Source organism: Macaca thibetana, chromosome 2 (assembly GCF_024542745.1).
Source record: "Macaca thibetana thibetana isolate TM-01 chromosome 2, ASM2454274v1, whole genome shotgun sequence".
In the NCBI taxonomy this organism is placed as follows: Eukaryota; Metazoa; Chordata; class Mammalia; order Primates; family Cercopithecidae; genus Macaca; species Macaca thibetana.
In genome coordinates, this window is record NC_065579.1 from 49052853 (window position 1) to 49065741 (window position 12889).

The window sequence follows — 12889 nt, forward strand, 5'->3', positions numbered from 1 at the left end:
TACATAAATGTATGAAGGGCAGGAATTAAAATCTGCATCCTGTGTGGTGATTTTTGATAATTCCTCAGCCCTCACAGCTGTTCAATTTGCAGTCTGAATAACTGAAACATTCCATCTTGCAAAGAGATTTACATTTTGGTATTCTCTGGAAGATACAACCAGGCATAAACACAGTGAGTGATGTGCCTATATAAATGTCTGTTGCAGTCATAAATGCACATGGTGGACCCTATTTTATGAGAACAAAGGGATAGAATTACAACTTGAATATCAAGAGTTGAAATATGTTTTACCTCCCACAATGAGAAAGAATCATAAGTCATAGCAAAGAGTTTACTTTAAGAGTCAGTCACTGTAAATCATTTTATAATTATTGAATACATGTTTTTAAAAATCCATTCTACTTTACTTATAATATTTATTTTTGCAAAATCTATGTTATTTATAATACAAAGCAATACAATAATGTTTCCATACATTCAATCTCATGGAAAAGGTGAGTAGTTCATTCATAGTGGTTATTAAAGACTGTGGGTAAGAAGGAGATAACATTAATTTCCTATAGCTGAAAATGTTTTATAATATATATATGACAGAATTTTATATTTGCTTCAGAAAAGTAATACTAATATCTAAGAAAACAACTAGCAGTTTGTCAATTACTTGTGACAGTTCATGAATCACTCATGTGGATTATACATTTATAATTTTCCTTTTCTTTCTTTTATAGTATTATGAAATAAAGCAAAAAATTAAGATTCTGTTTTATTTTCTTTTACTAATACACAAATCTGGCTCCTAATTCTTGTGCCAAAGTGCAGAGTGACTGGTGCATTTATTAAGCATATGTAAGCAAAATAGTCAGCAACTGATTATACATTTGTTTATGTGAAATCTACATGTTTTGATTACTTTTTCTTGTTTTGGTTAGTGATGTCTTTATTGCTGATACTTACCTTTATTTGAGAATGAAAAGACATAATATTTGTAATTTGTAGATTATGCTTCTTACCAACACTTATATTAAAATATTTCCTGGAAAGGGAGTGAAAACTCTTAATTCAAATAGAAAATAAAAATTTTCTTTGGATTATACTAAATCATAGCTGTTCCAGGAACATAGTAATATGTTTATATTGCATGTGTAATTTACATTTCCTTTTATTTATTTTTCAGACCCTTTTTTCTTCCTTAATGAATGTATTAATTCTTCAAATTCCTCAAAATACAGTAAAACTTTGTTTTTAAAGTTTTTTTATGTTTTTTGATTTACATTTGTTTCTTCATTGGTCAGCTATGTTTTGGTTATCTTGGTTTTCTATGCTTCATATATGTAGTGGTTCTTAGTTCACTTATATTTAAGAATGGAAGACTGGTGACTCTTGTTATTTTTCTCCGTTTTATATACTGTTGTCCATTTTTCTACTAGATCTCTCCCACTAGTAGGACTAGGATTGGGAACCAAGGTAGAGACTGTGCTTATCGCAATTAGGGTGAGCAGATGAGGAAATCACTCTTTGGATGCTAAAATGAGGAGAACTTCTTCCTTTGGCGTGGGAAGCCATTCCAGAAACTTCAAAATCTTGGTTCTCCCTGTGCAATTAATTAAGATTCAATAAGAGTACTAATTTGGATTCCTGAAAGTATAATGCTTGGCTGCTTAGGCTTAGTGTTCATTGAGACAAGGAAGAGGCTAGCAGTGAGGTTGGTGTGGGACACCTGACTAGCGTATTTCATTAGACAGACTTTCAATTAACTCTGTTTTTAGTTGTTCTTCGTACTCCCACCTTGCATGGTATTGCTGCCTTTGAGCCAGGTAGCTCCCTGGGATAAGGACTTTTCTTCATCATAGACTGTTCGCATGTACACATTTAATCTGACTGATAGGTTCACATATTCCTCGATCCATCAGTGTTCCAATATGACTTGGAATTTCAGCCTAGAATTTATGAGTATCTTTTTAAAAATATCCTGTGCTTGCTTTGGCAGCACATATACCAAAATTGGAACGATACAGAGAAGATTAGCATGGCCCCTGCACAAGGATGACACACAAATTTGTGATGCAAATTTGAGAGGTTGTTTTGTCTATCATCATTTGCATTTGCTATAATTGTATTGGGGACTTAGGAGAGAGGAGAGACAAGTTATTTTCATTGCGCCATTTTGAACTTTAAAAGGCACTTTCAGACACTTAGTTTTAAAAGATCAGTCTACGCCAGGTGTGGTGGCTAGTGCCTGTAATTCCAGCACTTTGGGAAGCTGAGGAGGGCGGGTCACCAGGTCAGGAGATCGAGACCATCCTGGCCAACATGGTGAAACCCCATCTCTACTAAAATACCGAAAAAAACAAAAACAAAACAAAAACCCCAACAACAACAAAAATACAAAACTGTAGTCCCAGCAACTCGGGAGGCTGAGGCAGGAGAATCACTTGAACCCGGGAGGTAGAGGTGGCAATGAGCCGAGATCACACCACTGCACTCCTGCCTGGAGACAGAGGAGACTCCATCTCAAAAAAAAAAAAAAAAAAGAAAAAAGATTAATCTAGCAATTATATGGAGAATGGATTGTAGGATAGACTGGATGGTGTCAGGGAGAATAAGCAGGTTTAGGAATAAGATAATGACAGTTGTGAATACACAAGAAGAAATAATTTCTTCCCTTAGAATAACAGATACAATTTTAATGTAAATACAATATGTGAATATCCAGACTACATTCTGCTCTAAATTATTTTCTAATTCTATAATTAGGTTCTACTGCTAACTTTAATTGATAAATTATATTTTCTAAAATCTAATATGGAACCATGACATCTGGGTTTGCATGCAACCCATACAGAGGAATTTATTCAAAGTTAGAAGCTCTAATTCTTTATCTCATTCTTTATTTTTCTTTGTGTTTTTTCTATAACCCCAGAAAAATTATATCTGAGCTTAATCTTTTAACTCATGATTAACAGAATGTGCAGGCTTTTGATTCTGGAATAAGTACCTCACTCTTACTAGAATAACAGGGTTATTGAGCTGTTTTTATATTATTATTCTCTGGACTTCGTTTATATTTCTGGTAATTCCTCTGCAGCAAAATAAAATAGTCCCGGCTTCATTACGACCTGGCAGTGTTACCCTCTCCCAGATCATCGTGATTGTTATTAACTTTTTATGTTAATTCTAAGTTATTTTTCTTGTATTTTTAAAAGTCACCTAGTTTATCTGCTTTCTTGCTTTTCATTTTGCCCAGATGCATTAAATTAGGACCCTCAACAAAATAAATTTAAACTGCCTTCTCCAAGGCCTAATAATATTCTAAGATCTAAATCCAAAGGAAATAACTAAATCCTATCTTTTTTGTTAACTTGCTGTAGCATTTAGCCTGGTTAATCACTGCCCACTTTATAGAAATCTCTCCTCTCTTAATTTCTAAAGCATCAGACTTTTGTTTTTCCTGCTATTCTCTAGGCAGTTTTGCTCTGTCCCTTGTGGACTCTTCTATTCTTGAAAGTATGGTGTCCCAGGGCTTTCTTCCACTTTTGACACTTATCTTTTCCTGCTATATAGCTTCAAGGTTTTACGTCATGCACTCATGGTTTAAATTTCTAAGTTCAAAACTTTAAGCTAGAGCATTCTCCTGGCAGGTACTTGCAAATTTTCTGGACTTTGATGTTCCATAAGCACCTCAAGACCAGTACATTAAGAAATGAATTCCACCTTCTCAACTTCTCTTCTTACTGCACTTACGTGCTGTAAAATAAACTAGTAATGAAAGTATTACAGTATGCATTGATGGTAAATCAGATACCAAGTAATTTCAGAGTATATATTTTGTCCTATTTATTATTTTGATGAAAGGACACACACATCCCCATAAATTATACACCTACAATGCACCCATAAATATAACAATTTAAAACACTTTTTAAAAAGGATGAATATATCTTTCCCACCTTGAGTTCTCATGTTGGATTTATCCCATATCAAATCAAATAACCACTGAATTTTGTGAAATAAAATACTAACAGCTGAGATTCTAATATGTTGGGTAGTATGATAAATCCCAGGAAAATTTATCCATCTTTATGAGTTAGACATTTTGACAAATAAATCAATGAAAAAATGAAATAGATATGTACCAAAGATGGATTCATTTAGAAACAACTGAAGAGAAAGGTTGACAGTAGTCATATAGAAAAGAAACATTATTTTTAAAAATTTTATTCTTAACTTTTTTTCCTATGAATTCAAATGTCACAAGGTTTTCCTTATGAGGCAAATCTGAATAATTATTTTTAAAAATAGTTGTACTTTAACGATTGTGTATGAGCCGTGTGTGTGCTTATATGTATTTTTATATCTATATATTAAATGGGTTTATTGTTCAAAAATTTAAAAACACAGAATTATTTAAAGTAATATTTAATTTCCCCCATTATGCCTGACCCTATATTGAAATATTTACTGTCAAAATTTTGGTATGCATTCTAGATTTTTGAATTTTAGAATGCCCTATTTAGTGTACATGTAATTATTTTTGTTTATTAACATTTTAAATGTATTATTTCATTTCATTCAATTTCATTTCAGTGTTCACATGCTCTGAAAAGGGCTTGGTTTTCCTTTACCAACAATATTACAGATACTTTTCATCCCTGCTTCCTTCCCTTCCACTCCCATCTACTTGGCTACCAATCTATTTCATTGTTAAGAGGAGATGATTCCATTCTATGTTTGAACAATAATTTATTAACTAAGTCACCATTGGTGAACATTAGTATGTCTTCATTGATTTTACTGAGAATATTAAAACAATGTTGCAGCAAGCACCCTGACACATCTTTGAAAGCTTTTGTGATTACTTAGCAAATCTACAGGCAAAATTGCTTACTGGACTAAAATATATATTTAGAATCAATGCACTTGAAGCAAATTTTCTCTCCTGATTAGTTGTATCAATTTACCTTACTGCCAAGTATATATACTTTCTTGAATCTTTGATAACAATGGATAATTCAAATTTTTGAATCTTTTATTCTGATTCATTTCTTTAACAGATACTTTGAACATAATTTTATTTTTACTGGCCATTAATACTGTCTTTTAGTGATTTTTATGTTCCTGTGCTTTTCCTATTTTCTTTCAGTATATTTGTCTCATATATTTGCAGAAGCTCTTTCCTCATTATGGATAAGCACTGTGTCTTCTTTTATATTGCAAGCTTTTTTTTCAATTGTCTTAGTTTTCATTTGCCGTAGTTGTTTTTTAATTTATTGCATAAAAGGAATGTTAATGTTGAATTCTACTTCTCTATTTTTATATCTAGATTTATATTTGTATGTGGCCTAAAATCATATTTTAATTTTTCTAACTGGTCGTATTAGATAACAATCTTTTCAGCTTCATGTTACAGTGTACCTGAACACTTGTGACTTAAGCAATAACACCTTAATGGTCTCAGCTAAGAATTTTGGAGGTAGGTAGTCCAGGACAGGGAAAACAATTTCATCGTATCATCAAAGACCTGTGTTCCTTCTGTGGTTTTTAGTTTACACCTTTAGAGTATTGGCTTGTTCACTTGTTCACACAAGATCAATGCTCTGTTTTCAGGTATCACATTGTGTTCCCTGGAGGAAGAAGTAATCAGAAAAATAGAACCGGCAACATCTTCCCCTTTTTACAGAGAAGTAAATGCTTTACTAAAAGTCCTAATACAGTTATGGTTATGTTTCATTGACAATACCTGACTACATGGGGCCCCTAGATACAAGGAAGCTGAGAAAGTAATAGACGTAGGGCTGTAGAGTAGAACTATAATCTAGCTATCATGCTTTTAAACATATATCAAAAACATCTTACATGGCTTTTAGATAATTGTGTACCTGTTCTTCTGCTGTAGCAAGTAAGGAACATAACATTTTCATATTCCTTTTTCTCTTTCTTTCTCTCTCTATCACACACACAGACCACACATTTAGCCTCTGAGATTGATATGGACAAAAGGGAGTCTGGAAATGCACTAGCTAAACAAAAGTGGCTCCATGTTGGCTAAGGTTTTCCTTACCAGAGTTTATTGAATGATTATTCAATGAATAAATAGTCATTTATTTATTGACTTATTCCTTTGAAAACATCCTTTTATCATAAATTAACTTTCCATATAGAGTAAGCATCATTATATTTCTGGACTATGTATGGCTTTTTTTTTTTTTAAATTTCTACTAAGAACCAAACTGTCTTAGTTCCTGTAATTCTTCCTATTTGTACTGAGAGACTGTGAGAGCCAGTAACTGTGTTTCTGGAACTTGGCTGCCAAGAATCAGGAAGACACATTCCTATTTATGATTGCATGTCTATTTCTCCCAGCTGTGTTTTGTAGGCCAGAATAACCTCACTCATTAAGATTGTCTAAGTTAAATTTACGAACAGCCCTCAGGAAGAACTTATTTTCCACAAGAAAATATGTGTTGTTCTGAATTTGATCACAATCATACGGGTTCCCCAGAGTTAGATCTAGGAGCTTAATACTTCTCTCAAATCTTTACAATATTTCTGTTGATCAAAAAAGTTATCTCATGGTTTTGAAAGGTGAGCCACTAATTTGAAATACCTTAGAGCAGATCTATGTCCGGGCTGGCATTCTTTTAAATGTATATCTTAAATAAATCAATATGGCTTTTACGTGATTTGCATACCTGTGCTTCTGCTGTAGCAATTAAGAAATTTAACCTTTTCCACTTCTCTCTCTCTCTCTCTCTCTCTCACACACATGCACACACACACATTATATGTAATTAGTTTTTAATTTTACAAGAATTGAATCATAGTTCTGCATACATGCAAAGTAAATGCTTTTCCTTTACCACCTATATTATAATTTCCATCCTGTCTATCTCTCTATGTATTTTATCATCTAAAAATCTCATTTTAAGAAAAGAGAACTCCGTTCTATGTATAAACCATAATTTATTAAACAATTTACCATGGTGAGCATTTTATATATTTATGTATAGTCTTTTTATACATACTCTTGTATAGTAGAAAGACTTGTGGGCACAAAGTAAAACAAAGTAATTTAGTTTTTATATTTCTCATTTTCTAAGTCTTCAGTATACAGAGGTTGTACCTGGTCATCTCTGATGGTATGTACAACTGAAACCCTCTGTTTTCTTGTGAGGTCCAATGCAGGCCAGTCATATGTGTGGAAGTGCTTTGAAATATTCTAAAGAATTCTTAAAAATAAGATGATATCATTGTTATTATTGCTTAAAGATAATAGGGTAGAGATCTATAATGGGACTCCAGAGGGGCATTATAGTACTATAATATAAAGTCTCAGGCTAAAGGAAAGTCTATGTAAGTAAACCAGACACTGGTTACTAAAGCATTTGAAAGCCAAATTTTGGATCTGGACTTAAAAATAGAAGTTATACTATTTTGTCAGCATTAGAAAAGAAGTTGTTTATGACACTGGTTGTATGTTAGAATTACTAGTCATTTAAAAAAAAGAATTAAGTGACTTAAAAGATACTCTTGGGGATTTTGACTTAATTGATACAGAATGAGGTCTGGGTATGGATATTTTTAAAAAATAGCTATGCTATTTAAACGTTTAACCTGGGTTAAAAGTCAACATAGAATAAGTTGACTTTTCTACATTTATATTGCTTTTCCTTGCTTCTGACCCAGACCCTAACTCTAGATAGAATATTTATTATGGTTTTGTGTTCGTATCACCTTGCTATCTTAAAAGCCTATTTAAAATGGTGGGGCATTCGTATCCATTGTTAGACCTACTCACACTTGCTGGATGACCTTGAGTCACCAAACTGGAACTTGACTCTATGGATGTGTCTTGGCTTGGCCTACAAATTTCCTCTGAAGGTGATCAAGATGCAACATACAAATGATCAAAAATGAGTGGATTTTCTGCATAACTTTAAATAATTTTAGATTTTGTATACTGATGATTTAACTCTTAAGTGACAAATAGAAAATCAGAGTTGGGACTCTACTTTCAATTATATGCTTGATTTTATGGTGCTTTTATTTAACTATTTGATAAGCCAACGTTACTCAGTTTCCTTAGAAAAATAGGAATATATGCATTCACTAAATTGATGGAAATTGTCCATCAATTCAGTCTGCTCATTAAAAATAATAATTACTAAACTCTCACCATGTGCATAATCCATCAACAAATACAGTGTTTCTCAGTTTATTAAAAACATAACATCAAATTTCACCCTTCTACATACAAAATTGATGTGTTTTATTTCCCGGATTACAGAAAGAACAAAATGAATGCTCAATAGAAATTTGTATTTTCAAGATTCTGCTGGTGTAGCTAAGCAATGTCATCACAATGTGAAGTGTTGCTGCCATCTGCAGTATGAAAGACTTATTAAACGTGTATATTACCTAGGCATATGTAACTGGATTTAAAAAGTAAGAACTGTTTAATTTCTCTATTAGTCTTTCTGTGTATTTTCTACAGCTAGCCTTCAACGTAATTAAAAATATGGTATAGTTTAAAACATTCGATGTACTTAAGTATATAATGCAGGTGCCAAAATGAATACTGACATTTTATTTTCTTTTATTATTTGGTTAAGCTACAATTAATACTGAAGAAGCAATGAAATGGTAGACCAAAACCACATTTATGATTTATTGATATTGGAAAATATTTTCCAAATCTTTTATGTTTAATAAAGTTTTTTAAATTAAATAATCCAATATAATGTAAACTTTTTCTCAAAGGTATTTTTTCAGGCTTACACATTAGCTACTTCATCGATTATATGGAATAATAACCAAAAAGATATCCACAGAATAACACCACAGATATACGATCAGTGGATGAAAGATTTAAAGTTGTTTATATGTTACCTTTCTAAATAGAGACAGCACATAATATTGATGAGAATATTATTAATTCAGGTCTTAAAGGAATAAAAGCACCTCTCCCCTAGTTTTTTGGATTCTCATTTTATTTTATTTTAGCAGTTATTTCATCGTGCCATTTCCTGCCCACTCATATTCTTCATTCTGGAAGGTCGACAAAAAGCTAACAGTTTTGTAAAATCTGGCAAGTTACTTAACCTTCCTGAGCATTGATTTTTTTCATCTATACCTTTGGGCTTATAATGTGTGGCACTGGAATTAGATGAGAAATGTATGTAAGAAGTCTAGCCCAGTGTCTCATAATGCTCATTAATGCTAGGCTTTATGTATTTGTGAAACAAATAGTCTTATTGCATTTTAATTTTGTTTCAGGCAAAATATCAAATTTTAATATTTGAAATCTCTTATAGTTCTATTGTAATTGTTTTTAAAAATACAATATATTTATAATTAAATCAAAAATGCCTTGAAATGCATTTTCAATAATGCTGATAATAATATTTGGCAGGCAGTCATAAAATAGAGGCTCAGTTAGTTAAAACTAGTTAGTTTTTTCCATTTCTTTGACAAGATTTTTAATGAAAATTTCTTTCTTTTTAAGATATATTATAGATTACTTAAATTATTCAATTCAAATTATTTAAATAAGTGATGCCTAAATTTAACACCTAGACAGTTGGAATGAACCACAATACATGTCACTAAGTACAATTCCCACCTATTTTTAATGCCAAAAATTTCACAGCATAAGAAATAGACAAAATCCATTTACATTTATTTAGAGAAATTTTATTAAAAAGAAAAAAAGAATTTTTTCTTCTAAGATGAGCAAAACACAATGTAAGGAGAAATGATAAAAATCAAAGTGTAGAGAAAGGAAAAAATGCTTAATTTGAAAAGTCAAAATATGATAAACAATAATTTCATTTCACCTTATTTTAGCAATTAAAGAAACAATAATATAAAACTTACAAAACAGTAATGAGAGTAAATTATGAAATAGTAAATGTTTATGTTATTTCTTCAGTTTGTTTTCGTTTTGAAAATAAAATATAACAAATCTAAAAATAATAGGTCTGTAAACCTCTAATTAAGGCTCAAATGAATTAGAATTTCAGTGTGCAACCTGTCTAGGCTACAACCTGAATTCTTCAGATCATCTATCCAAACCTCTCTTTTGTAGGGAAGTCTAATTTATTTGACAAGTTTTATCTTCCTTCCTTCAAGATATTATGGCTTCAGAAAAATACTGTTTTGTTCCCCCTTAATAGTTGTCTATTCGCTCAGATTCAGTTTCCGAGTTTCACTACCGTTTCTAAACAATTGCCAAAGCCCCTAGAGGATGCTTTGGCCAAATACAAAGTACATAAATTCAGAAGAAAATATTATTTGAATCATGATCTAGCACCATTACTTGGAGGATACCTGGGGCACAGCTGAGTGGGAAGATGTGGCCTAGCCCAAGAGAGTCTGACCTCATTAAGCACATTCTGATCTTATGCATCCTCTTCATTCTTCATTTTGACTACTATATTTCTGTCTCTTCTGTGCCTTTGTTTGTGCTGCGCTCTTGGCTTGGAATGTTCTCCCAGCCAAACACTTCCTAGCTTTGACCCCACCTAGCATGGAAGACACATATTCAACTCATGGGTTATTTGTTAGCTACTCTCTAGGGGTACTAACCTTCTACCTTAAATGATATTGGATGCTTCCTTTTTTTGTGCCTTTGTGGTAAATTCTCTTTATTGTAGCACCCGTAACACTGAATTGAACCTGTTCTTATGAGTGTCATGGCCATACCTTCAGTTTCTAATGACAAAAATTGGAATGAACTGATTTTTTATACTAGAATTCTTAAAATCCTTTACATTCCATATCTAACGAAATGCCAAGTTTTGTCATTTCCTCTTCCTAACCTTGCCTTGCAAGACTGTATGTGATTTAACCCCTGGCTACTTTTCCTACAGCTGTTCATTTCTCTCTCTCTCGTTTACTGTACTCCATACCGGCTTCCTGTGCTTCTCACACTTGCCCAGTTGCTCTCGACTCAGAGCGTTTGAATTTGCCTTTTTTTTTTTCTTTTTTTCTTTTTTAATTGAGACGGAGTCTTGCTCTGTCACCCAGGCTGAAGTGCAGTGGCGCGATCTCAGCTTACTGCAATCTCGGCCTCCCAGGTTCAAGAAATTGTTCTACTTCAGCCTCCCGAATAGCTGGGACTACAGGCGCACGCTGCCACGCCCAGTTAATTTTTTGTATTTTAGTGGAGATGGAGTTTCACCATGTTGCCCAGGCTGGTTGAGAACCCCAGAGCTCAGGCAAGCCACTCACCTTGGCCTGCCAAAGTGCTGGGATTACAGGCCTGAGCCACTGCACCTGCCCTGCATTTGCTTTTATATCTGTCTGGTACACTCTTTTCCTAAATATTCTTAAGTCTTGCTTTCTTGTTTCTCGTCTATGCTAAAATGTAACAGCAGTTCTATTTCTATTTTGTTACCCTGAATTACTTTTTTTCATGGGTTTGAGGGTGTAAAATTCTCATCCTCCTAGGAAATAATTGATTGTTCACCCTTTGCATTAACAATCAAACGAGTAACAATCAAAACTAGTATTAAACCTGTTTAATCAATCAATGATTGATTACAAAAGTACACACGCTTCTGAAAGATAATCGGAAACATCTTCTTCACATAATTTCTGAAAATCAGATAATCAGTAATAACTTTAGTCCAGTGAACAGATTCCTAAGGGTCAGCCAGTCAACAATTAGTATAGTGAACATATTTACATAGCTAAGGTCAATACTCCATCATTTAAACTCCACACTTTCCCAAAACCCTATATAATTTACCTTCTTTGCTTATAAATTGTGTCTTGCAAAACCAGTTCTCCCTTGCCTGAACACATAATAAGTTTAGCTTTTTGTTTTAGATATTGAGTGGTAGATTCCTTGTCAATATTTGTGATTATCTGTGGTAACCTTATCATGTTGTTACCTGTTGGTTTACTATCAACTCTATTCTACGTAAGCTCCACAAAGGCAGGCACCTTGTTGCTTTTGTTTACTGCTATAACTTAATGCTGGCATTGATGCCTAGTACAGTGCATGCATTCCAGAAATATTTGTTGAAGAGAGTTTAAAGCAGGGACAATGTACCTTTGAGTATAATATCCCCATTGCCTGATATGGAGCCTAGTACATAGAAGTGGTTTCAAAAACATTAGCTAAATAAGTGAATGAATAAGAAAAAGTTCAGGAGTGACTCTAGAATACAATGTTTTGTATTCTTGAAAATTGCTAAGAGCAGATTTTAAGTGTTCCCAGCATAAAAAAAAGTGAGATAATGCCTATGTTAATTAGCTCAACTTAGCCATTCTACAATGTATAGATATATTTCAGCACATCATGTTGTACATGATAAATATTATATTTTTATTGGTCAATTATAAAATAAATGAAAATGAAAAAAAAGATTGTCTGTGTATTATTTAAAACATTTTTAGGAGCATCCTTGAAGTAAACCAGAAAGTATTAAAATCTTAATGCGTTCATATAGTTCTCATAAACTCACTTCTCTTTTTAGAAATATTCTAGTTGAAAAGATACCCACTTTTCTTTTTGACATCTCTTTTTGAAAGACTTAAAGGCATTGCAATTTCCATGACTAAAACTGAACCCATGCTCTTTGCCCTAAACCAGATCCTCTTTTAATATTTCCTCTGTCAGTAAATGGCAAAGGCCTGAAATCCTTTCTTGCTCACAGAGAGTAGGTAGGGAGAAACTGGTCAGGCAGTCAGTTAGGGTGGGTCCTTGGTTGAGTTCTTTCAAACAAAAGAACAGCCTGCAAGCATAAATAAGGGAACTTGCACAGGAGAGCTTGTCTAAGACATGGCCACACTACATAGATAAGACAGGCCACACGACTGACTTGCCCAGACATGTCTGCAAAGGAAAATTCCATCCACTGACACACGTGCATTAAGGGGAA

The 12889-nt window shown here is 33.0% G+C and overlaps 1 protein-coding gene and 1 non-coding gene across 2 annotated transcripts in view; one reads left to right on the forward strand and one right to left on the reverse strand.

Moving 5' to 3' along the window:
* Window positions 1–1973: 1973 nt before the first annotated feature.
* Window positions 1974–2084, forward strand: LOC126949396 (U6 spliceosomal RNA). Its single transcript, XR_007723702.1, has one exon. It is a non-coding gene; the product is annotated as a U6 spliceosomal RNA (small nuclear RNA).
* A 4973-nt stretch (window positions 2085–7057) lies between these two features.
* Window positions 7058–12889, reverse strand: part of PLSCR5 (phospholipid scramblase family member 5) — a 29887-nt gene continuing 24055 nt past the window's right edge. Inside the window, exon 8 of the mRNA XM_050782135.1 lies at window positions 7058–7228. The gene's annotated coding sequence lies outside the window, so the exon portion shown is untranslated. The remainder of the gene's footprint in view (window positions 7229–12889) is intronic.